General features: G+C 38.8%; 1 protein-coding gene and 1 long non-coding RNA gene across 2 annotated transcripts in view; one reads left to right on the plus strand and one right to left on the minus strand.

Moving 5' to 3' along the window:
- LOC124158226 (protein prickle-like) overlaps positions 1 to 27356 on the minus strand; it is a 251085-nt gene that overhangs the window by 128418 nt on the left and 95311 nt on the right. The gene's annotated exons all lie outside the window — the stretch shown is intronic.
- Positions 14697 to 18746, plus strand: LOC124157949. Its single transcript, XR_006864669.1, has 4 exons — positions 14697 to 14955; positions 15041 to 15222; positions 16928 to 17052; positions 17149 to 18746. It is a non-coding gene; the product is annotated as an uncharacterized LOC124157949 (long non-coding RNA).

Below are 27356 nucleotides of genomic sequence, written 5' to 3' on the forward strand. Positions count from 1 at the left end.
CGGATCTCCTTCGAGAGTGGAAGCAGTCAGTCCTCCGGGCGAGAATATATATATTTTTACGGCGATGGTGCACGTGCACATAATGGCACACCGGCGAACGCAAGACGAAAAAAAAAACAAAAGAAAAGCAAAAAGACACGAGCGTAATCTCTTTCACGATGTCAGAAGCCAGGGCTCTCACTTGAAGTTCATTCATTAGAATTAGTTTTAACCCTACATTCTTAATTACGTCTCAACAACTCCGCTCGTTTTGTTTTCTCTAGCTACTTGTTGATTTTTACGTACTTCCACTTCAGTAGCGTTTATTTTATCGAAATGAGCTACGCGCGGATGTTGACAACACAGCCACGGTATGGGTACTCGAGGTGAGGAGCTGCCAAGATTCCTTTGCAAGATATTATGGAAATCCAGATCATCATCATATGCTCACACCACGAACTGCTTTACTTACACACAGCTGACACCAATTAAACGGCAAAAATGTAAATTTAAAATCGAACAACTTACAAACTTCCACCGCAAGTCAAAACTGTTTTAGAGTGAAATTAATTCTCATTAAATATGAGGCCAAACTCATATATTACGGTAAAATTCGAAGTATCAAAAAAAAAAGAGAAAAAAATACTGATGATAAATCAATTCTTTCAGAACATCCCCTAGTTAATTGAGATCTACATAAATCACGCGATCACGCCATCAAACGCCGGGATTACGAGGACAAACGCGAAATGCTACAAAGAAGAGAATGTTCCTCATTCATAATGTCAGAAGAGCAGACTCCTCACTTGCAACACATTCATTGGCATCGATTTTAATCCCGTACTCGAACTCACGTCACAGAGACCAGTTAGTTTTTCTCCACTTTGCTACCGCGTACATTTGACGCGTATATCCTCTTCGACTGGTCTTACTTATCATATCACAACCCTGCGTTGACTGCGACATGTTATGTACATACAAGTATAAAGGTGACTGCGCCCCAGTCTTGACACAGAAGGAAAGACAGGGCTCTTTGACGCGACGGAACTGATTAAGAATGAGATATACTTGAAACATCAACATCATGACATGCACATGAGAATTCACCTTGTAGAAGCTTTTAATGATAGCGTTAACATCAATTAAATGGTGAACGTCTTCATTGAAACTGTATTAATCAGAAATACCCACAATTAATCAATGTTGTTCCCGTATTTTCACTGAATATCACATGAAATACATCGCTAGCTTATTGGTCGTGACAATATTTAATCCAAAACACTTGACCAGGAAATTTAAAGGCAATTTTTTTCACGGGGAAAATCAATATTTGTAAGGAACTAATTCGATTGGTTCGAAATTAACTAATTAATGTTATAAATGCAGATTATGCAATTGTTAATAAAAACTTTAAACTATGCCAATTAAAATTCATTCAATTTCCCTTTTCTCCACTCTTGAATTACGATAAGATGATTTCGAAAAAAATACTTGCTTGACATTCCGGAGTAATGAATTTAAAATACATCGAGTCCTCTTGCATACATAAAACTATTTCTCCATCAAAAAATTAACATGTTTCATCGCCGAGCTGACAGTGAAACAGCGTAACTTGCCGTAAAAATATCTTGATAAAATCTAAATATCCAACAAAGGTTCCGAGACAGATCAAGTGACAAGTCGTTACTAAGAGACACAAAAATATAATAATGAATCCAAAGCTCATGCATTCTCGGGGACTTTCTCTTTTTCTGGAGCCTTTCATTTATGGGTCCACCCCCTTTCAAGGTGCATGATAAACGTAATAAAATTCCAAAAGCAGATGTAGGGCGTACATATATGAAAGTATTACATACCTTCTACCTAATTACCACATGTTTTAGTAAAATATCCAACTCATTAGAAAAATAGATTTCATCAAAGACTCCGAGTCACAAATAAACTCAATAAAATAAACTTCACGTTTTTTTACAATATTTAAATTTTCACATACTCAAATGATGTATTTTATCGTGTAACTTTTTCAATAGTATCACTCGACTCGATCCAACGAAGAACGTTTAGATCTCGACGGATTATTAGTTTCTTTATGATTTATGTCTTGCATCACGGCCATAATATTTGGATTTAAGTCGACTTATTAAGTGCGCCCAAGAACGCTGAAGCCTATCAAATGATGTAGAGGAAATAGCAAAACTAAAAGATCACTCCACTGGGTATCAGAAGGGCGTATAAAAACGTAACTAGATGGTAACACCTGGACTCACAGTGTTCCATTTCTTTTCGCCACTAATAAATGGCTGGGCATACATAAATATTTGAACGGGTTAAGTCCACCTGGAGGCGATGCTGTTTTATTTTTCTCCCTCTGCTGTTGGCGAATCAGGTTTTCGGTCTTCTGTTTTTTTCCAAAGGCCCAGAGGTCAGCGCAAGAGGTCAGGCGTGCCCACCGCCCAAGAGCGCTCCCGCTGTCCGCGATAATGGCTCCACATTTATCCGCGGTCAAAAAGACACCGGCCTAACACCACCCAGCCTCCACTCCCCTATCTCCACAACACCACCTCTGAACGAAATATCTATATTCTCGAATTAATACCCGCACGAGATCTCTCTTTTAAAATGAGCCCTAATAAGTAAACCTACGTAGGATCACAGCAAAGAGAATAATAGGGAACTTTAACCTCTTCCGGCGATGGGAAGGAAAGCATTATCGTCATTGCAGGAATAGAAGGATCAACAACTTTGCTATTTCCACATATTAATTTATTGACCAAAATAAATATGAATATATATAAAATAAAATACTTTGTGAATCCAAACTTAATTAATCCAAACTTAATCCTAACTTTAATTAGTCAATAAATTACTTTGTGGAAATAGCAAAGTTGTTGATCCTTATATTCCTGCGATTATGGATTTCCACCAGTTCACGCCCGCTACGATTAATTATATTATTGTCATTATTAATATATTTAAATAAATAAAAGATCGTAGCACTTTTCTACATTTTTTTTACTGCGCACAACGCGTTTCGGCTCACTGAGCCATCATCTGGTACAAGACACTGCAAAGCATTTGAAAATCACCTTTATACCCTTGAGGAAGTTGGGGAGGATTTGACATCTTTGAAGAAGGGGGTGGGAATAGGCGTACAGAATGGAGAGAGTGGGAAAAGATACAACTACGGGATGTTGGAAGGAGGACTCTAGTCATAACTGTATAATAACGACACGTGGGCAGAACCACAGAAAACGGAGGAAAAAATTATAATTAACATAATCTATTTTTCTCAGATTGGAAAATTGTTTTTAAACAGTTTAAAGCTCAGTATTCAGTTTAATGTTATAGTATAGCAATAATAATTTGAAATCAGTAGCAAAGAAAATATATACAACAACAACGTAGAACATGCGTAGATGATATCTATAAATCGTCGAAATGGTCAACAGGTAAAGCTAGTAAGGGGTTTGGATTATAATTTCTTCTGAATTTTTGTAAGGATGTAGAATGTTAGAGCTTCTTGCTTTAAAAAGATGTCTATTTTGTATGTAGAATTACTCAGCCGAACATCCAATTATTGGGATAGAGTATCTAAAGAGGACATTGTAATCCCATTGGAAAATTAGCGTCTCATTAAAGACACCAAGCACGTGCTGAGCAATACTCGGAGGACAGTGCTGTAAACTATTATGTCATTAAAGAACGAAAATTGGCGCCAAACAGTGAGAAGAACCCATAACTGCGATACAAGTATAAATACAAGCGACGGTCATGGCACCAGCATCATTCCCTTGACGACGAGGAACAAGTACGGATCAAGAATTTTTTTCAGGAGGGGCACAAGGGCCTGACAGGCAAACGGTCTTTTTATATTTAAGATTAAAGAAGATACAATAATTACTATGCGAAATATTCTCTTCATTTTAATATGAAAATTAGTAGTATTAAATCAAATGATTAAGGCTCCGTAATATACAAAACAAAACGAACGTAATGAATACCGTATTAAAAATCTCGTCTATTTTTTATATTAGGGGTCCCTCCCCTAAATCCGCCTATGACGAGGAACGCATCGGATCAGACCTCGAAACGATGGTGAAAATGGACGCTCACGACCGGCTGAAAACCCGAGAAAACAATATTCAGCCTATTTTCTGGGAATTAATCGGATCTTTCTTTATATTTTTTTACTGTTTACAAATATGGTAAAAATCAAAAATTTTCGGCCCCCCAACTCCTTTTAAATCCATCTCTGATTTAAAGAATAACAGGGGACTAGCGAGCTTTAACGCAGTCACCGGCGATTCCATACTCATTGTCAGAGCGGAAAATTCTCGGAGGAAAAAAAACAACTTAGCCAGGATCCGAATTGGGACCCTAGAAACCTCACCTGAAGTGATTACCCCGATGAAATAAATTTGGCATTTTCACTATTATTATTAAGATTAAGTTCGCACGTTGAAATGAGTACGATATTGTCACCATTATTTTTAAGATTGTTATTAACTTACTTATTACTTGCTCACCGCATAATCCAACTCTTAAATAGTCCAATTCATAACATCCGGCGAAATGCATTTCACGTGGCATCAACTTCACTTACACTTCTAAAGGGATAAAAGCCACCAGCTTACCTGAAATAAAAGAAATAAAAATCGTTAAAATCAACAAAAAGCCAACAATGAAGGAAAAAAAACACAACATTTTGAATTTAATAGAGGTTACAAAAAGATAACTTCAACTTTATAAGGTTCCCAAACTCAGACTATTGTCAAAGTGTTTTATTTATCTTTTTGTATCAAATCCAAAAACAGTCAAGATTAACTCAGATACCACGTATGATATCACTAACATGACCGTCTCCTCCGCTCTATTCGTAATTTAGGGAGAGAAGTGAAAAGGAAGATGGATGTAGAGAGTAAGTCTTCTGATGGCGGTCGTACTTGATGAAAATAAAGATGTTAATCAAATCGACAGATTTCGGCGTTACTTGGTGGAACGAAGTTTCACCAAGTAACGCCGTTCCATTCCGTTCAATTCCATAGATAATTCCATTCACGGTAGCTTAAATGAAAAACAAAGCACTATTCCACAAATAATTCAACGCCGTCAACTAGTTTCAAAAGCTTAGAGTCGTTATCAAGACGTCAAACAGGCAGATCACATGCAATATACACGGCCTTGGTTGCCGGCGGGGTAAATTCCTCGCCTGCCAAGCAAAGAGGTCGCTGGTTCGAACCCTGCCTGTGTAGGATGCCCCCATACAGGGCGTAGTTGTTCGTGCACGTGTAATTGTTGAAATGTTTAATTAACCCCTATGTAAAAGGCTAATGTGCACTATTTTCGATGGTATGAAGATAAATAAATAAATATCAATTTTTGTACATTCAACAACGGGACGAAGCGAGGCGGTAAACGGATTGAGGAGTGGGTCAAAGGGGATGGGGTGCTAAGAGGGGTGGGTCAAAGTGGTGGGTACGGAGAAGGTCAGGCGGTGATGTGGATATATCGACAGAGGGAGTTTTGATGGCACTGTAGGTATTTGTAGGTAAGAGGCATTAAGTAGGTAAGGGATCTTTATATTTACTGTTAAATATTTTTAACTAACTATTAAGAAGTTAACTAAATTAACTAAATGGAGTGGACCATAGATCATATGGGTTTCTGAAAAATGCCTCCTTAACCTCAAGTTGAATTTCTTTTGTTTATATTCATGTTTAGCCTAATTCTTATTATTATTGATATTGCTATTTTTATTGATACACATGTGTATAAATGGTCAACTAAATTTAGAATTGTGCTAAATCACAGTGTTATCCTAATGTTATGGTTTCTTTAAAAAAATTGTTTGTTTGGCATAATTGTCATAACGAATTATCACCTTAAATTCTTGTAATTAGTCTGTTTTATCTAACTGCGATTATTTATTTTTTTGTTGAAAATATTGCTTTGCTGATTTTTTTCCATGCTCTCGTTGATCTGCACTGGCTGCATTTGTCTACAATTCTATTTATTTACTTCTTTTCTTCTATTAATCTACCAATGCTGAAAATGTAGAAAGCTGTACATTTATTTTCTCATGGGCCCCAGTGCCTACGAAAATAAACGGCATTATTATTATTATAAATGGAGTTTAGATGCCATTGTGAGTATTTGTAGGTTAGAGGCATTAAGTAGGTAAGGGATCTTTACATTTACTGGTAAATATTTTAATTAATTATTATTTACGTTACTCAGCCACAGTTTTCAATACTTAATTTGCAGTTTCATAATTAATTCACGGCCATACGCGGCCGGTTGAAGGTCCAAGGGGGTCAACGCTCTCCCCTCCATGACGGGGAGCCTCAAATTCTGTCTTCCGCATGGAAAGTTGCGATATACGATTCAGGAAAGATGGTTGTAGCGTAGGTGGTTAATAACAGGCTGCAGACTTTTTTGATTGGTAGGAGTGAGGCAGGAAGGATGAGGAGTGATGGACACGGAATAATGGGAACGAGGAAGTGCCCGATATGGTGGGTGAGGCGAGGGAAGGTAGGGCAGAAAATATCGGTGTAAGCGGTTCCAAGAGGAGGTAATAATATAAAAAATTTGAAGAGAATTGAGGGGATAGCCGCAGGGAGATGGCCTATCTCCCATTCTACTTCACTTGGTTTTAGAGGAAGCTTATAGGAACTTGGAAGATATAGCTGGCGGAGCCTATGTTGATAGGAAATTAAATGTTTTAGCATACGGAGATGAATTCACACTCATTGGAGAATATAGTGATGATATAAAAAATTTTGCAAAAGACTTATCACTAGAAGCCATTAAAGTCTGACTGATATCAATCGAAGATATGTGAAACTTAGTACATGAAAATACGTGGGGAAGCGGCGAACGAAACACCGCCATTGAAGGTGCTGGACTACATCTTTAGTTTAACTAACAAAATGTAATATTTAGGAGTAACAATAGAAAGTAGTAATAGAAAAGAAAATCACATTCAATATTCAATCCTTTATAAAAAGATACAATATATTTTCTAGGTACTCGGGGATTTTCAGTCTCTTTTGGGGCGTGTTTTCTTATAAAATGTATTAAATATCCCGAGGACGACGACAAAAAGATGCACTTTTTGGGTGAGTTACAGTAATAGAAAATAGAAATATAAAATGAAATTTATTATTCCGGGACAAGTTTGTCCCTTAGGAGCATACATGGCAATAAATATAATAGTAAAAAATATTACGAACAATATATAGATTAATTAATAGTAGCGGGCGTAACTTGGTTGAAATCCATAATCGCAGGAATAGAAGGATGAACAACTTTGCTATTTCCACATAGTAGTTTATTGAGAGCGACCATGGTTTCGTTGCAGGGTAAAATTGTCAAGGTGATGAATGCAGGTAAATTGACCAATTTCCAATGTTCATTCATGTCCAAATGCAGGTCAATTTACCTGTATTCTTCACCGTGATAATGTTACTCTGTAACGAAACCATGGTCGGTGTCAATAAACTACTACGTGGAAATAGCAAAGTTGTTCATCCTTCTATTCCTGCGAATAAGTAGATTTACATTCAAAATCGATGTCACATAATGCGACTTAATATGTGTCACAATGGAACAAAAAAATACATATGTTTATATATAATTATCAGCAAGATAAACGAATGAATACTTATTAATACATCTGATTTTATTATCTTTAGCACAATATTCAGTTTACTTGAAATATTCAATTCACATGTAGCAATATTTCATAGTATTTCTTTTTGAATTGACAGCACTGATGTATTGAGGTTTGGGTTGCTAACGCTTGCAGGTTTCACATGCGACAGCATATCAATATATTTTCGGGGAAAAATTTTGTGCCCCTCGACCGTACCCCGTTACAATGAAAATAATATTTCATGCAATTCAATGAATAAGCATCAAACACTGCGCCATGGTCATTATTGATATTTCAAGAAAATATTCGGTGAGAACTCATTATCATTCACGTCATTTTACTCTTATTATTCATAATATTAGCCGTAGAAAAACTTAATTGCAAATAATTGCCACATATTAAATTACTGCAAAGTTTTTTTTAAAGATAAGAGTGAGGAGAAATATCCGAGGCATTCTAGAAGTAAGAATTTGCTGCACCGCAATCCTGGATCGCCAGCTTCCCCGGTCGTGACTGGGTTATCGCCTTCTGGCTCACACTGGACTTTGAATTATTCCCTCCGCGCCCGGATTAAACTCGAACAATAGGAATTTTTGTAAAAAGGCCTTGCGTGCAGTACCCAACGTATCTTTTTATCTCGGCCGTCAGGTGAGCAAGAAGCTCTATGCGGCCCTACGCTAAAGCTTGGACTTTCTTTCCGTTTTACTCCGATGCAAAGGCATCGTCCAGATCTATATCGGATGGCTATCGGCGCCCGAGTCTATGACACGTCGTACGGTGTAATGAGCGGAGGAACGAGGGCTGGAATAGCAAGGCACAAAGGGTGCACAGGCTGGATATTTTCTCCAGTACTGGAGGAAGCGACGGTCTGTTCCTTAGCCTCGGGAGATTCGTCTCGAGCCAATGGAGATGGAAGAAAAAATACAATTTTTTTCTTCGCTCGCGTCCCCCTCTCCAGCTGAGTGATATATCACCGCAAGGAATTCGGAACCAGCGCGCCTACCAGACCGAACAAATAATCTCGCGAGATTAAATCTACAAGCTTACCTTACAAGCGGGATAGACGCCTTATCTCGCCTTCCATTACGCCGGGACCGAAGACTTTCATGGGCTTAACACGGCCGGGAAAAATCGAGCTTGGACTTTAAATCATCCGAGGAAAAAGAATGCCGTTTACAAAACCCAACATCGAAGATGAATAGGAATCACGGGCTTGTCTTCCTACGAGATTAGAATTCCCTCCAATAATTGGCACAGGCTACTCTGCACGTTTATGTCACCCGAGTCGCGCTTTAGATATACAAACCTTCCCGAAGAAGGCGGGAGCACGGAGCAAAATGATATGAAGATCAATCTAGGGATACAAAATAGGCACCGCTGTACGACATCGCGACAAGGTACGCGGATATTATGGCTGGTGAGACCCGCTTTGGCAATTCAGCGTGAACCTCCCTGATACATATTCAATAACCTGATGTCACACTCGAACACGGGTTTCGTTCACTCCTTCGATCCATATGCAATAAGGAATGGGAGACGAATGAAAAAAAGTTGACAACACTGCAACGGAATGAGGAACTTACGACTATTATGTACCGTCGTAAAAATTTACATGAAACACGAAAATACAAATTGGTATTTTGTTTATTGCTTAATTAATATTCTTGATTTCCCTGATTGTCGCTTTCGTATTGAGCGATTCATTATGATACTCCACGTACGGCTTAATGGGAAGTATTTGTCTCCATGTTCTTCCCCTCCAGGTTAATTTCAATCGCCTCTTTCACGATGCGAACTCATTAATAATACCAGCGGCATAAAACCTTAGTATTCATGGAATGTATCCAATGACCATGGTCCAAGCTCTGCTTCTACTGATTTCCGTGGGTAAAACAAGCGTATGCAGTTTTCAAGCTCTGTCAGCCGATTTTCATTTTTTTATTTCGGAAACAACGATTAGGGCAACCAAGGATATTGACAAATAAATAAACAATACCGAAAAGAATTTGGCTCCAGTTTCTATCCCTGAAGACGATTGCAGAATCAACCGTCAAAACGATGGGACATATCACCCAAAATCACACCCGGTGGGAAACCTGGTGGGAAATAGTAATGCCTTACTTAACTAGTATAAAATGTATCATATCCCTTCAAGCTCTAATCTTGTCCTGTGTCTGTGCTATTTTAAAATTTTTACGGACAAAAAATTTAACAATCATCATTTTTCATCGATCTACTGTTTGCCAACATTCTCTTTTAAGCAATGATTTCAAAGGGGTATGAAAATGGGGGAAGAAAATCACGGAGGCTGAAACTCCCTCAGGGGAGGGGATGTGAAATATAGAGGAAGCACGCGATACCAATGATGGGAAAGAAAAAAAGAGGAAAGGGAGGAACGTCAGTCCTTCTCATCCTTCTCCCCAAATCCACGGGTTCGTAAAACATGGAAGAAGTAGGAGGTTAAATTGCATTGAAGAAGGAACAAGGAAATTTAAAGAGAGACTTCAGTATCCGCTGGGATAACAAAGGGATCATCCGCTACCAAGTCTTCCCCTCATTCGCTACGTATTTCCTCAATGCCCTCTCTAATTCTCATTCCCGAGCTCCTCAATTTTCTGCAGCAATATGGATTTTCTCTGATCATGAAACCTACGCGATTGTAGCTGACTCCTGTGAAGTAAATTAAAACTTATATTAGGCTAAAACTAACTGCTACGTGTGAAAAGAACGATACCGAATAATAACCGTCAATAAATTCGAAGAAATGCATTTTCAGGCCTGTTATTTTTCAATATATTTCCTGAACTCCCCGTTTCCTGGGGGGGGGGGGGTAGCCCCCACTAACCTCCCTCATCCCCCCAAAGCCCCCTCATACACCCCAAAGCATATTTTGGGATGAGGGAGTAAAAGAAAGGTGTTATTTCGCACTGGTCCGATCGCACCTTGAATATGCATCGAGCTTATGGGATCCGGCGCAGAAAGACTTAATTCGCCAACTGAATAAAATACAAAGGAAGGCTGCGCGGTTCCTCAAAAACCGCTACGTGTGTACAGACAGTGTTACCCAGATGTTAAGCGAATTAGGCTGGGAGCCGTTGGAGACTCGGAGGCTTAGATTGTATGAACAAATGAGAATGGATATCTTTCAGAGCGACACGGAGAATGTTAGAGCCCCGTTTATATTTCCAGGTCCGACAGAAGCGATACATTAAGAGAGATATTTTGCCGAACGGATAGATATGGGAATTTGTTTTTCCCCCGAATCATAAGGGACTTTAATAAATGCCAAGCATTGGTTTCGTTAGAGTATTTCCTTTTTATGTGCAAATGGCTGGTGCTCTAACACCCCCTGCCACACGCCTTTTGGGCGGATTGCGGGGTAGTATGCAGATGTAGATTCCTAATAATGCCACTTCGAACGGTCACACGTTCCACGGTAGAATCGAGAAAGGCCGATCAGGCAGTGCGTACGGAAAACACGGGCTATTCCTTGAGCAGGGTGAGTGAGGAGCCAGCCAGGTATTGAGGAGCAAAGAGTGGCGAGTCTCGTCTCTGGGGTGGGTTGGGGGTTGGAGGGGAGGAAGGGGGCGTGTCGGGGCGATGGCGGAGAGGCGTGGAGGTGGAGGGGCGGCACGTAGGGGAAGGGAAAGGGGGGGAGGAAAGACGGGGAGGAGTCATTTTCAAGGCAATCAAGTGATGTGGATCCTAAGTCCGCCCCGGGCGAAGACACGTCCATCTGAAGAGAGGCGCGCACTGCGAGAGTCTTCTTTTTTTTATTAAAGTCCCCCCTTCCAATACCCCACAACACGACCGCCATTCCAAGCGCTCTCTGGGCTGGAGGATGAGAGGCCGGCCATGTTAATAAGGAGACTCCCAGGGCGCGCAAGCAAGATGCTCGCCTACGATACGGTGGAGGGAGGGGGAACCGGCTCCCGTCGTATGTGCACGCACGAATAGGAATGTGCGTGGTATGCAAATGGGAGCGAAAATGGGTTGGATGGGAAAGTATAGGTACGAGAAGGAGCAATGTCCACTTCGCTCACCCTCAACCTCAAAATATTCGTCCGATGACATGTCACGTGACCGTATGAAGTAAGTAAGCCAACTTTCTTCGAAACGTTTGCGACAATGGAATTTTTAACGTAAGCGGAAGTCCGGGAAACGTTTCAGTGCCCGAGAAAAATTCAGGCAACTTCTGAACCAACTTTATCAACGCAAAAAACTAGAAGAATATATCACATCGCTAATATAATTCTTAGGTTATTGATGACGAAAACACCCCATAACCTTTATGAGCAATTAAAATAGTCAAGAGAAATCAAGCAAGTTACTCGCCCTCCACTACCTACACGTCCTATACTTCCTAATTCCTAAATCACACTATCATTTTTTTCCGTCTCTCAGGTTTATAGTAGCTCCAGCCAAGGGCGTACCCAGGATCATAGGCGGATCCAGGCGGGGGGGGGGGGGGGGGGGGGCACGGGGGCACGTGCCCCCCCCAGACCCTAAAAAATATGCTAGATTTTTAATACGGTCCCATTATCATTTCGTTCATTTTGTATGACGAGGTATCCTTGTGCCCCCCCCCCCTGAACAAAATCCTGGATACGGCCTTGCTTGTGCCCCTCCCAGAAAGAAATCCTGGATCCGCCCCTACCCAGGATCAAAACTAGAAGGGGGCAAGCCATGGTGGTTGAAGTTGTAACACGCAAAAGGTTATGAAACAAAAATTTCAAGAAAATAATAACACCGCTTTCTTGGTGTTTTAAATTATTTGCTCGGAAAAATATTTTTATTCTGATTACATGTTCTATACTAAAATCACTTTTCTTGGATTTAAAGAAAATTTGTTCAAAAATTTCGTGTTGAAATAAATTTACTTCTTCTTATTAATAAGTGTTTTTCATTATTATTATGGAGCCCTTCCACCACGTAAAAGCTTCAAGTTTCGATTTACTTTTTCTTCTTTGGGGGGGGGGGGGCTCCTGCCCCCCGCTGGGTACGCCCATGACTCCAGCGATAGGTTTTCAGGGACCAAAAGAGTCATCGCTCGACTCATCATTTTCTGAATCACATGGTCATTCCTTGCACCCTCTCCTTTTCCATCGTTAATTCCGTCACTTTCCGTATTTACAACTGTCATGCAATTAAAAGCCAAGCGTGGCGTGACAATCGCTGTTGGCGGCCGTGAATTCTTAATGGAAGGCGGAACCAGCCATGGTTTCAGCGACGGAAAAAGGGACGTGGTGAGTGATTGAAAAAGTGATGGGAACTCGTTTATAGGTGCTCGAGTTTAAGCGCTGATTAATTTTCTGTGATTGGGTCGTTAAAATCCCTTGAAACCTTAATACCACCGAACATATCGGTGTTATTTTTCCGCATTATTATTTTCAATTAGAGTAATTCCATCGGTAAAACATTTTATTTCAATGGTGCAATTTTCATAAAATAGGGTTAACAGGTCGTCAACAACAGGGACGCTGCGCACTCCATTTTATTATCTCCTCCAATCCACGATATCAGGCGCGCTGCTAGGAATTAAGGCTTGGGGGGTTTTAGGCAGAACTAATACTGGGGGGGGGGGGGGGGTTTGTAATACCAGCCAAGAAAAGCGGGAGGTGCTGGTTCCCTCCCCAAGGAAATGTTTAAGAATAAATAATGTTTAACAATAAATGGTTCAAAATGGTGAGTTTTACGGCTTCCTGAGAGATATTTTATTAATCCTTACACTATTCTATAAGTAATATTTATCTTATTAAATAAAATGAATTAAATTTTTAAAATTGCCTGAGCTCAGGAAGGGGGGTTTACCCCCCAAAACCCCCCCTTCGCTTCGCCACGGAACGATATGGCCTACATTTCTCAAAATGAAATGAAAAAAACTTTTTATTTCTTCTTACTATCGTCGTTGCAACGGCTGTGATTACTCAGCGGTGTAAGTTGTTCAAACAGGTCGCGCTACACATACACAGAAGAAGAATCCCGGAGGAGCTCAATCACAGAGAATTTAAATTCCCTGTTTGCCAGACAATTGATGAAAAAAGATCACCTCAGTGTCTTCCTTCCACAAGTCCTTGACATTTGGCAAAAAGTTCGTAAGATGGACTATTTGGAAAAAAATTGAGATTGTATTGTACTCTAAAATGAAAATTTTTTCTGCTTTGAACGATCTGTTCCCGGCCTATACTCCTTTTCATATTATTTATATTCCCTTCCAACCCACACTCCTTGAGGCGAGGTGTTTGTAATACCCAAAACCCCACCCCCTACTCAGACCAGTCATTCACTCCCCTCCCATTGCCTTACTCCCCTCACTCATCCTCCCCGCCCCACTTCACACTGATGCTGAACTAATGGCGGCTCCCGGTGAGTTACTGCCTCCTTGACGATGTCACTTGCAGTCGAAGCCGAGGTAGGTGCAATAGAGAAACATCTGTGTAACTTAACACAGGGATTTATTCTATGAGGTGTGTTGAGAAAATAACCCGAATTTTAGTTTTTATGAACATAAATATTTATTTGTTCGTCTATATTAGCATGGGCGTACCCAGCTAGGGGCAGCTGCCCCCCTAGAAGCAAAAATCGCAAAAGTCTTTAGGCTAAATCAGTACTGAATTGAAAGGAAAGTATTCTACAAATTTTCTTTAAGGTAGTTTGAGCGAGATAGATCCGTAGTCACAACAGCGACTGTATCTTCTCAAACTTTACAAGTATCAAGAGTTTTTAAGGTTTTCGATACAATTTTATAATTTTTTGTCGGGAAAATATTTGCATCAGTTGCTTATTTTTCTCGGTAATGAACAAAATATACGTATTTTAAACTCTATCTTGACTTATTACCAAAGGTACCAACGGTACTTTTAGTAATATAATACTAAGTTTCCTTAATATAGTATGGACTTAATCCCGACTTGGAGTACGATATCCTGGCATCTGAAATGTTCAAACATAAAAATGTAAGGGTTACTTATATTAGAAAGCTATTTTAAAGCATTGTATCGCTAGAAATGACATATGTCAAAGAGACGTTCGACTTGGCAACAACGTAAAATTTCTTAGGTTGGTGCGACTCTCAACTAGCAACTAGAAATTCAGAGAAACAAGTGAATGGCTTGAAGCGTTACAGGAGTGCAGAGATTTCGGTGTTGAAATATACTTTAGAAAGTCGAGTATTTCTCTAACTTTTTAGTGAAATATGCCAGTTTTTCAGCCTTCTCTGCTTTAACGATGAAGTCATCCACTAGTAAAGCGGGGCGGTTTGTGCGGAAGAAGGAATTTACGAAGGGACAGAAGAGTTCTTCTCGAACGTTCAGTGAATATAGGTAAGTGCTCTAGTAAATAACTCATTGCGAATTTAAGAATGGAAGTATGTTATTAGCTGAAATAATTTTTTTATTTCATTTATAGTGTGCGTCCTGTCATGTGTTGGGAATGAGCAAATGAATCGGGTTTTGGCAACCCTAATTGTTCCGTCTGTCGCCAATTCCACTTGGAAAAGGTAGGAGCGATCTGTGGGGTCAAAGGTTGAAGATGCAATCGAGTACGGAAGCTGTGGAGGTGGAGAAGCTTCTCACTTTGGCCTTAACACCGTAAGTTTCACCGCATCAGTTTAAAAAATGAGACTATAAGTAGTAGCGTTATTGGTCCCCCGAAACCCAATGTGAAAGTTAATTATTTTTTTTTAAATGTGCCTTGTGGTTGCATTACGTTCTTTCATATCTCTTGGAAATATTCAGTCGGTGTGCTTTTTATTTCCATGTACATTGCATTCCAAGAACATTATCAGTAGTAGGTCCAATATATAAACTAAAATTTAGGAAATGCAGAGGCTTTAATTTTTTTGATGATTACTTTGTTCAAGTGTAATTTTAAATTAGTTTCATTTAATTTTTTATTTTCCTTCAATGTAATTTGTTATTGGTTCCTTTGGATGAAATCATTATCGATTAAGTGACTGTTGACTGGAATTTGGTGATGTGAGCTATATAAAGTGTTTGGTATTTAGAACCAGAGAATTACCACAGATTTGCTGTTTTTAACATAGAAAATCAATAATTGCTGGATTGTGTTAATGTGGATTATAAGTTGATTAATTATGGTGATCTGTTATCAGGTCTTAGGATTAGAAGTCTATCTAACATATATTTTCAACTATAGTATCCATATCTTAAGTATTTATTCAGCAATTGAAGACAATCTAATTTCTCCTTGATTATTATTCCTTAGTCATTGTTTCTTAAAGAGGTAAAGTACTCAGCACAGCCCTTTTACTGGTGTGCTCAGTGTTGCAACTATTACTCTATGTCATAATTTTACATGCTACTTATTTATCTAAGACTTTCAATATTTTTCGTGGATCAAAAACTTTTTCTTGATTTCTTAAAGGGATTACCTGTCTCCTCTAACAGCTATTTGCATGTGCTTGCCAGAAGAGGAGTATTAGTTATAATTCAATCAGCTTTGTTTCCGTGGCCATACCCTTTCCACTTATGATGTTCATCCTTCTCTCACAACCTGTTTTTTTATGCAATGTGAAGAAATGTTTTCTCTGTCGTTAATTTTTTAAAAGGCAAGGCTGTACATACTAATTGCATACCCTTATTCATTTCAAATTCCTAATGTTGCATTGAGTGAATGCTAATGATCACATTGAACTTATCTTTCCAAAAGAATTGCATATAATCATATTTTACTAGTGGAAATAATATTGCAGGAAAATGTTCCTATCCATCGACATCATCTCCCTGTTGTTCTTGATGGTTCTGTCCTGATTGTGGTTGCTTTCCTACATTTATCATAATTACAACCTACTTCACTATATCTGGTATGATGTTGGGCACAATATGGTGGTCTTTAATATTAGTACAATTAAAAAGACATTGCAATATTTCCACTGAGTCTTATTATGACAACAACAATTGATAATGTTGTTTGTAGCAATGAAACGCGTTTTGTCATAATAAAACTCAGTGGAAATATTGCAATTTATAATTTTAGGAATACTTCATTATACATACTGATTAATGTTCTAGTTAGGCTAATGAGTTCCAAAGTGGCAAAATGTATTTGTGTCACATTAACCAATGATAGGGTATAAGTGTCTGACACATATACAATGTCCTCCCTAATGTTGAATCAAGAACATCATAAGTTAAGGGGTAGATTACCTCCAATGTTATCATACTATTTCTATTCCTTAGTTTTAATTCCACCCAGTCACAGAAATCTAAGTGCAGTGCATTGGCTAATTAATATGTGGCCCCTCATTCAGTATACATACATAATTTATTTCAGTGGCATGACTCCCAGTGAAGAGTCTCCTATGCAGTGCAATGATGGAGCTGAGGTAGATATCATTGCCTCTTATGATTATGGATGGCAGAAGAAAGGCAATGGGTAATCATACGACAGTAAATCTGGTAAATTCCATCATATTTTCTGGGAAATAAATTATGCATAAATTGTTCCTCTTTATTATGTTAACAGTTAAAATGTCTTTCTTTTTACATTCACAGGGCATGGGTCTGTCATTGATTACCACTCCAAAAAATTACTTGCGTATGATGTATGCAGGACTATCTGTGCAATGTGTAGAAGACACAGAAGGTGGGAATGTTACAAACCCTGTGGAGTGTTATTTCAAGCTTAATGATTTCCCAAATGGCTACAGCTGGCATTAATATGGAGAAGCTGGTGGAAATACTCAGTATATGTGGAACTGAGGGAATAAGATTAAGTACACATGGGAGAGAGTATCAATGGTAAGCCCCATGTTACCATCCAAAGGAGAATAGAGTTTCACAAGTCTATTGAGGCTATTAGTAAATATTTTGAGGAGTTGAGAAAACTTAAAGAGTATGATAAATAAATAAGATGATAAATAAAAAGAGAAAATTAAAAAGAGTAAGACTGATAAATTATCTTATGCCTTATGTATAGCATGGTTTAAATGTACATAGTAGCAATGGTCATACTGTAAAGTCTATTAGAGATTTTTTAGCTTCTTTAAGATTCTCCCCACGTCCTCTGGCTTGTGGTAACAGGTGTCTCCTGAGTATTTTAACCAGTATCTTCAGGTTTGCTGCAAGGGTCTAAAGGTTTGCGTGACATAATATTGGGCAATTTTTCCATGTTTTCTTTTGGGTGATTATCTTGTGTACTGGTTAATGCGTCAACGCCTTTGAGTGAGAATGACTCTTTAGAAACTCCCTCCTGAATTGTTAGTGGGATTTTGTCGATAGGGCTGATCAATTTCTTTGCACACCTTGATTGGCAAGAAAATTATGCTGTCCCTCCCAAGGGATTGTTGTTAAAAGGGTAGCAAGGATTTTATTATTATTTGCATCGGTGAAAGTTATTTTAAAGTACTGTTTAACTAATTGCCATCTAATTACTGAAAGACATTGTGTTCCACTCTATGTATATAAATATCTTTATATGTAAAATTAACCTGAAAATGTCCACCAGCTTCTCCATATTATGTAGAAATAAGGTTAAGGCAAATCTGGTGGTCTCCATGTTCAATGCTATTGGCTCCTGAAGTTAAGCACAATCAAGATCAGCATACATAGCTAACATTGGTAACATATTCCCTTTCGTATTATATCTTTTGCTCTTACAATGACTTCGGGAACAACATAAGTTGCTTCACAGGGACTGTAACTTGCCTCCTTACTGTAGCCTTCATTTTTTCTTCTATTATGCTAGAGTGGGGCACATGGCATATGCAGTGTTGAATGCTAACAAAGAAATGTTTCTTTTTAAGACTAGCCTCTGCCCATTTCTTCAAAATTTACTGTGAATGCCTGAAGTGTATTTTTTTTAACATTGATTTGAAGGAAAAAATCCCACTACTACATTGGAAATATGAGGGAACATTATCACAAGCAAGTTAGAGTGATAAGACAGCAGAGAAATACCTCATATACAAACAAACGAAGTATATAGCAGCCAATTTAATGTCTCTTGGGGGCCCTGGCTCTCCTTTTTATGTTCTTAGCCAACACTCAGTGAAACTGAAATGTGTATTGCTACATTTATGTAACATTGTAGAGTGCTTTTCTGAAAATATTTTGTAATTTTTGTTATGTATTAATAATAAATATGTATACCATAAGTGTAGTAATATATCATTTTTTGTCTGATTCCTTCCTACAAACCCTAAGTTGGTAACTATGTGCATATATTTCCAGAATAGGGCCTTGAGATGAAAAGCAGAAAATTGAAATTGTATCCAGTTTAACTAAAGGTAAGGGGTATTGCAGTAGGCATCAAGATGAATGGCAAGCTTCATTTAGAATAGTGTTATGGATATTTTAGTGGTTGAAGCACAATATTGTGATTTTTTAGCTTTTAGTATCTCTGTAATGATGTAAGCAGAAGTCCATTTGGTGTGAATTTCTTGTTCCTAAGGGATTGTTGTAAGGAAATGGCAAGATGCACTTCCTTTGAGACTCAATATGACTGTTATTGGAAGATTAATTTATATTTCGGTAACATTCTATGTAAAGATTAGATTCGTTTGATTGCTTCGTGGTTAGTAGTCAGCTCTGCATTCATAGGTAATTTAAAATCGATGTCGACCAATGTTAATATATTCGGAGGGCTGGTTATACATTCATTTTTTCGATAGGTTTCCTCAAATTCGGTTAAGGCAACAAGATTTAGTAGGTTTTATGCATTGTGGGATGAATTCTGATTTCCAAAAGGGAGATGATTCAACAGAATTTTACCATAAACGAAATGTGTTGTTTGACTTAAGTGTAAACGCATGACTACACTCATAATATCTCGCCATGAATCCTGTCCTTTCGTTTATGTAAGGTTCGGACTGCGTTGACTTAAATATGAAAAGTACTTGTCAATAACTACCTGTTAACGTTGTTCAATAGGTTTCACGCACGGCTCATACCTAAAAGATGGTTTGAGCCACTCGATTTCATCACAAATAGCAAGTTCATTAATGCGGATGGAGAATCGTACTTGTGAAAGTAAATACGCAGACACCTTTAGTATGCGTAAAATCGGTAATATCTTTCCTCCCAAAGCATGCCAAATAATATTTACGTACACATAAGAAATCTCTTCATTCGAAGTTTACAGAAACCCAAATAGTATCAGGAATCGCGAGTCTCATATTTCACTTCCCAATGTCCACCACGAAGTAATTTTTGTACTTGGAATTTACTGCGACAATATGGAAAGTCAGTACACTAAACTCTTACGCAATCAATTATATCCAGTTATTCCTTTTCCAATTATTCCTTGTATGCGATCATGTTTGTTTACGTTTAATTCTAAAGCAGCGTTGCCAAGCCGAATCTTCCGGCATCCGGTCGTCTGCAGGAAATGCCTGTTCGACGAAAAGTTTTTCTTTTATATTTTAATTATACTACCGGTGACCTATAATTTTAATGCAACCAAAAATTCATAAATGAAGTTTACTACACTCAGTTAGTTTTTCGTCGATTTCTATGAACGGGAAGTAATTCTTTTTAAATAAATACTGTCGCCAAAGCGCATGGCTCCTATCTATGCCATGTAAATCAGCTTCTCTTTGCTCACAAATATCTCTGAATTTAGCCCGGTAAGGGGTGTATATTATGATATCACTGGAAAGATCAAGACTTTTTCTTTACAATGAGATAAAAATCATAGAATTCTATGATGATTGATTTTTCGCTCAAACTACCTTAAACCCACGAAAACTGATGCGTGTTAGTCTAAGGTAAGTAAAATAAAACAATACTTTCAAGAAAATAATCTCATAAACTAATAAAGCGCTGCGATAACTATCTTAAAATGTTGGTTTCATTCACCTTTTCCATGCTAAAATGTCACAACTTGGCTTGCCCCCCCTAGACCATGGCTTGCCTCCCTTGTTATGATCCTGGGTACGCCCTTGTACATTAGTGCTGCCACCTTTAAAATAGTGCTCATCGGATACTACGCACTTGTGCCAGCGCTACTTCCAATCCTAGAAACACTTCACACAAAGTCGATATTTTGGGATACCTATAAGCTCTGTCAGCGATTCACTTTTAATGTTACGTATGCTGGGCAAATGTGGAGGCTTAGGCATCGTTATAGACTAGGTTTTGGCCAAAAATTCACGAACAAGCAATAGTATGAGCCGAAAATCGCCGCGCTCATAAAAACACGTCTAACCTTGGCAGCTGCCACAGACAAAATAAATAATGAATACCGCTGAAAAATGTATCACACATAAGGGGATGCAAACCAACATAGTAAAAAATGTTGACAATTCGACTTTACATATTTGCGAAAAATTTAGTTCCCAATATTTTCCGAACACACCTCGTATATATAATTTCTCCTATAACATGTAATTAATTTGCCAAAAATTATCATTCCCGACTCCCGAGAAGTGTTAGGTGCAGAATTTAGTAGTGTCTCCACTAAATATTCATATTTTCCAACATTCAAGCACACAGTCATTCCAAACCAACTTCCATCTCCATTAATTTAACTGACGAATCTTAGTGCATTGTCATCACGTACACTCATTTGCTTATAATCGCCATGCAAATCATGGTCTCGGGCAGTTGGACCAGGCTGTACAGCAAATAAAGCCGAGAATCGCAACCAACCACGCCCGACAGGGAAAGCATTACTACTTCCCTGCAGGCGGGGCTCAAACTCACGACACGTAGATTAGCAGTCAAGGGCGTTAGCCAGCCGACACTGAGGCCGGAGAATCACTTATTTCGCTCATTCGTAAAGTATGTATCCCCTGAGGCGCATGCTTAAAAAAAGGGAACGAGAAAATAAAGGATTTGCAACATAGGAGTGCCTCTGATGGTCATCTCATCACATACGGCTTAGCACTAGAATGCCGCGAAATTAGCATACCCCAAGAATGCCGGGAGGGTGTCATTTTGACACCCATGTTCCTATAGCCGTGTTATGTTGCAGATTATTTTTTTCTGAATCGCTAGTATTAAAGCGTCATCTTCATTGTAATATTTGTCTTTGGTTCCTTAATATTTTCAAAAAAATAATGTCTTTTCTGTGTCGTCGTGTGTAGTGTATATAAAAAGTGTGTTGTGCATAATAAAATAAGTGTCGTCGCGGTAAAATTTGGCTGGTTTCAAGGAAAATCATTCGCAAATAGAGCGGAATATACTTGTCTCACGAGCTAAAAAATTTTCGAAAAAATTATAAACAGCTGATATTTATTGAAATTCTCTAAAACATAAACAATCATGAAGGTAATATACTATTCTAAAATACTTATTTGGATAGTAATAATCAAACTGCATCCCACGAAGCAACTAAACCGAACGAAGAAATGATAAAATACCTATACTGGGTGTCAAAATGACACCCTCCAGCATTCAAGGTAAATTTGATTTTTTAGGCCGGAAAAAAGAGAGTGGGGTATCCCTAACACTGTCGTCTTATTGAGCCTTAAAAATGATTAAAAGTCACGAAATATTTCATTCTACAACAATCTTTAAAGGCCAGCTTTGAAAAAAAATGTTCGCGCAGGGTGTCAATATGACAACCTTTCGGCATTCTAGTGTTAATCTACACCCAAAACAGTCCACATTCCACGACCAGAAACATAAGCGACAGAATTACCCTGATAATCGCTCCAGATAGCGCATTATGCCAACAGAAAGATGTAACACGACACAATAAAAGTAATTTATTGCCTATACGACTACATATTGCCGAGGTTAGTTCATTTATTGAAGACTTGGCACTCTACCCTGCCATATTTTTAATACAACGCGTTGCAATGTCTTAATCATCTGAATCAGTTACTGTGATAACTTAACCTATACCAGGTACTACAATACCAATCACTAGCGATAGTTTACAGCAAAGCGATAGACATCAAATTGCTTTAGTCGGCGGAAAGGTTTTCAAAGTGAAGGCAAACTTTTTGACGCTCTTCAAGTATATTAATTGCATTCGCAAATATTGAGGCATTTAATGCAATAGGTTTTGAAACTGACCTAAGTAATAAGGTTGGTAGAATAAATTTGCACTAGGAGCACTAAAAGATAATTTCACTTCAAATCACGCTGAAACATCTAGTACATAATTAAACATAAAGTTGTACGCATCACTGAGCACAACACATGACCACACAGCTTCAATCTTCATACTTCCTTCGTCCGTAAAGTACGAGTATGGGAGGTCAAGGACGCATTTTCTTTTTAAGGAACGTGTTTCGTCACGATTCACGACCGGGGTCTCCTCTGTCGATGACCACCCTCATCCATTCCTCGGACGGTGAGCTCCAGCCACAACGACCTTCTCCCCCTCCCTCCCCATCGTCAAACAAACGACAAACGACCTCCGAACGCACGCTCAAACATTCGCACACCGAGGGCACGAAAGAGGAGTTTGACCGCCGCTGAGAGAATGCGGAGGGGGGGGGGGAATATATACGAGGAACTCACGACAAGAGATTGGGCGGAGAGAAGACCATAATAGTTGCGATAGTTCAGCAGATTCATGTCCCGTGCAGATTACGATTGTCCCAGCGATCGTCCTAACGATAGTTGGTAGAACTGGTAGTGTCATGCATGTCACGATGGTTAGGCGTTGTGAAACCGGAAGAGGAAGCGACAAGAGAAGAACGAAAAGTTTGTGAAGCTCCCATCGCTCTATTTTTTCATGTATTCCCCCAAGCAAGGAAGATAGGCGGAAGAAAAATTATGCGGAAGAAAAATTATGCGGTAAATCATAGAGTCAGTATATTCTTATTCTATGGTTAAATACACGTTGAACACATATCTTAACCCTACATACCTCAACAGCTTTACTAACCGTCAATTTCTCATGTAAGATTTTACACTTTCCCGGCGAACAATATGTATAAAATTTTCTCGGGATACCGCACGGGTAAGATTTTGTAAGAGCGCCGACGTTTCGGGTACCGACTCGTCACCCATTCTCACGGCTACTGGCATTACTGTATTTTACTTGAATTGTAATAATAATTATTGTAACTATAATTAGTAACCTTACAAAATCTTACCCGCGCAGTATCCCGAGAAGCGTCAATTGCTCGTTCACGTCAGATGTCAGCACTAGAGGGCAGCACAGGTTTTAACCAGCGTAGTGTGAATGCACAATCGTTCCAACGATCGGTGGAACAATCGTAATCTGTACGAGGTATAAGGAAGCGTGACTCGGAATAGGCAAAATGGCCTCCGTATGTGTAATAACGTAATCATAACCCAATGTTGCTTCTAAAATGCGGGCCAACCCAATCTTCATTTTCAGCTCAACTCAGGAGAGATGTAAACTAATTGTGTTCCTTTATTCTGTAAAGTTTAACGCAGAATATGTAGCTGCCACAATAATTATGATTATTAAAATAAGACATTGCAATATTTCCACTGACTTTTATTATTACACAACGCGTTTCGTCGTAACAAACGACATTATATAGTGTCTATCAGTATCGTTTGTAACGACGAAACGCGTTGTGTAATAATAAAACTCAGCGGAAATTTTTCAATGTCTTATTTTAGTAATATTAAGAACTTCCACCATATCGTGCCCAACATCATACAAGATAACAATAATTATGATAGAGTCGAAAATTTTCGCATTTTTAAAACGAGAATTGTTGAAATTGAACTTCTTCCAGAAGCAGCTCTGGGTTAATAACTTATTATTATTTGTACAAACTAACTATCTGCATGAATTTTTGGGCATGTTATAACTCATGCATGAATCACTTATTAACCTAACTTTTCGTTTTTCTATTGCAATATAGTGGCTTTATTTTCATGATAACTTATTCGTGTCCTAAGCACTCTCCTAGTTTCTGTCTGGTCTTGCCGCGTGTCGTTGTACTGGGTGCTTGGCCTGTGTTCGATGGACGAGCGCGTTTATGACTAAGAGGATAGGATGAGTGCTGCTTGCCACACACCGTGGTGGTGGCTTGCATGATACCACGCAGGTGTATTTGAAGAAGCACGGACAGAGATTGAAAAGAGATGGGACCCGTCCATTTGGGAAATGGATGCTCTCGGCATTTATTTTTCTTTTCGTGAACCCTTCGACCTCGCGCGCACGTCTTTGTCACTCCTCTTCATCTTCCCTCCTCCCTTCGAGATTTGCGGTTGACGAATGAATGATTACGACTGGGAGGGAATGAAAGGGGATGTCCATCAGGCCATGAAAACTCCACGGGAGCAGGAGGGGGAGGAGGAGCTAACCCAGTCCCTCATCCAGTAGCCCAGCCGTTGAAGTCTTTTTCCCTTCTCAAACTCGCACAATAAACGTCGCGCCACCCGCATGCTGAGTTGCATGGACGGACGAAGAAATTCTATAGTACGCCATTCAATGGTGCCTTCACTCACCGGAGGACCAAGACAAGCAAGAATTCAGGCATAGATGGCGGGAATGATTAAAATTTTAAAAAAATCCAAAATTACTGTGAGAAATAATAGTGAAGAGAGCACTTAAATTTTAAATTAAAACTTAAAAGTAATTTTCCACAGACATCATACTTAGGATATAGAGCGAATATTCCTCTAACAGGGGGAAATTTCTGTCAAGAACGATAAAAAATTATTGCAAAGCGACCCACAATGGATAAAAATACAGTACTAATACGTGACCACCCTAACGAAAATATCACTCATTTCCCCAACGTTTTACAACCATTTTTACTCATACGACCAGTGACAATACAGTTCCTATTACTGCCAGTATCGCCGTGAAACTTAACGATAATACGAAATATTATGAAACCGGTCGTGTGAATAAAACTCTTAGTGGAAAATGTCTAGCACGCTGTGACAACCAATACGTTAGAATTCCACCTGATACAGCCTGTATACTCTCCCTGAGCATATAAATGACGACGAATTGAAGAAATTTACGAAAATTTTAGCCCATAAAGATCATGGTGAACAAAACATATATTTTAGTACAACGCTCACCAGGGTAGTGTGTTAAAGACAATGTGTGTAGTAGTTTGGGGACCACGATAGTTGCGCCAACTCACGCGAATTGTTCTAGGGGAAGATATAATTTTCGAGTATCGCCTGATTACAAAAATGTGAAGACGAACGATGAGAAAAAATTAGGTTACGTAAGCAAGTGTATACCTACACCTAAATATTATGCACCAACTCCTCCATGGCGTCAGAATAAAGTCTCCAATCCGAATAACGATAAGAGATGTTGATTTTCCGTAAAATGAGTACTCTGTTATTTTTACATTAGACTGGAAGCCATAGTACACGTGATATTGGTGAGCAGGCAAAAATCTAGGCGACTAGGGTATAAAAAATACGTTAAAAGATAATGAGCTTAAAAAGGTATTCAATTTTGATATGTTTCGTGCTAATAGGGTAGTTTCCTTCATCAAAGAAAACGAAAGGCATCGATTGCGATTCGTTACCCACCAATAGTGTATTCATATTATACAAATTATTTGGTTTCAGAAATACCGGTTTAGACGAATGGTAAGGGTCAATTTTATCCTCATTTGAAAAATGGTCAGATTGGCGCCCATGCGATGCCACTCCACGTGATGTCACAGGGTCCTAGTTTCTATACGAGTAGATAGGAGTTTTACATCGTCTGAGGTTACCAATGCATGCATGAGGCACAGAGTTCAGGGAAACATGTCTTAATAATCACCTATTAAAACTGGCTAAGGTCGGAAATTTTTCCTCGTTTGATAAGGCATTAATAATCCTTATTTAAGCCAAGCGCTACCAGCTAGCATGGTACTCTGCTAGCATCCTGCGTCGTATCAGCGCTCAGAGCCTCGCCCCAAGGTCACCTTACCTGCGGCAGCGGGAACCAGAACGACGTCACACGGGAGTTTTCCTGGCATTCATACTTGCCGTCGCGTTTTCGCGCGCTTGAAAATTTTCACTTTTCATTTAATCGCGAAAAATAGATATCGTCATTAAAAAATCTAAAAGCGTGAAATACGTACTCCAGGAGTAATAATATTTCGATTTAGGCAATAAAAAAAATAATAGGAAACCACCCTATTGTATTAAATGCACTACTTCGAGCATACGAATTATATTAAACATATTGATATATATGATGAACGTATTACAAAATTTACGACTACTGGCAATTCATGGTGTATTTTTGATCACTTATCAGAGGTACTCGATAAACTCAACAAAGTTAGTTTTCAAACCCATGAATCTCGGAAATTTCTAACGTGAGCACCGCTAAGACGCATCTTAAAAGAAATCACTTCTTAACGTCACTTATGGAGAAATTTATGTCCCTGTCTCCTAAAGCATCGATTCAAATCCCCATAAAATGCTTACTCTCTATTTTTAAAAATAGCTCCTTTATGTTAGGACACTGCGGCAACCAAAATAATGAATTCATTCCACTTTTGGGAGAATCACAGTGAGAAAAATTGGTATAGATCATCCTAAGCTCAAGCTGTAATAATGGTGGTCGAGAAGATATTGAAACGTAGATGGAACAGACGCGGAGCTCCTCAGAGATAATTCTTATTGAGGAATGAAAACCCCTACAGGGCGTTCTTTCAAGGTTATCATAAATATCTCTCCTTGGGATGGTCGAGAAATACGAGTCCCAATCTCTGGGCAGGACAACGACTCATCTCAAAATCTCATCATTAAAATGCCCTCAGGTCTGTCCCTAGGGCTGATCATATTCCATGCCCGTCTCAAATGGCAAGCAAACTGAGTGTGTAGGACGAATAACAAGAAAGGATGGACAA

This window comes from Ischnura elegans, chromosome 4, assembly GCF_921293095.1.
Source record: "Ischnura elegans chromosome 4, ioIscEleg1.1, whole genome shotgun sequence".
In the NCBI taxonomy this organism is placed as follows: domain Eukaryota; kingdom Metazoa; phylum Arthropoda; class Insecta; order Odonata; family Coenagrionidae; genus Ischnura; species Ischnura elegans.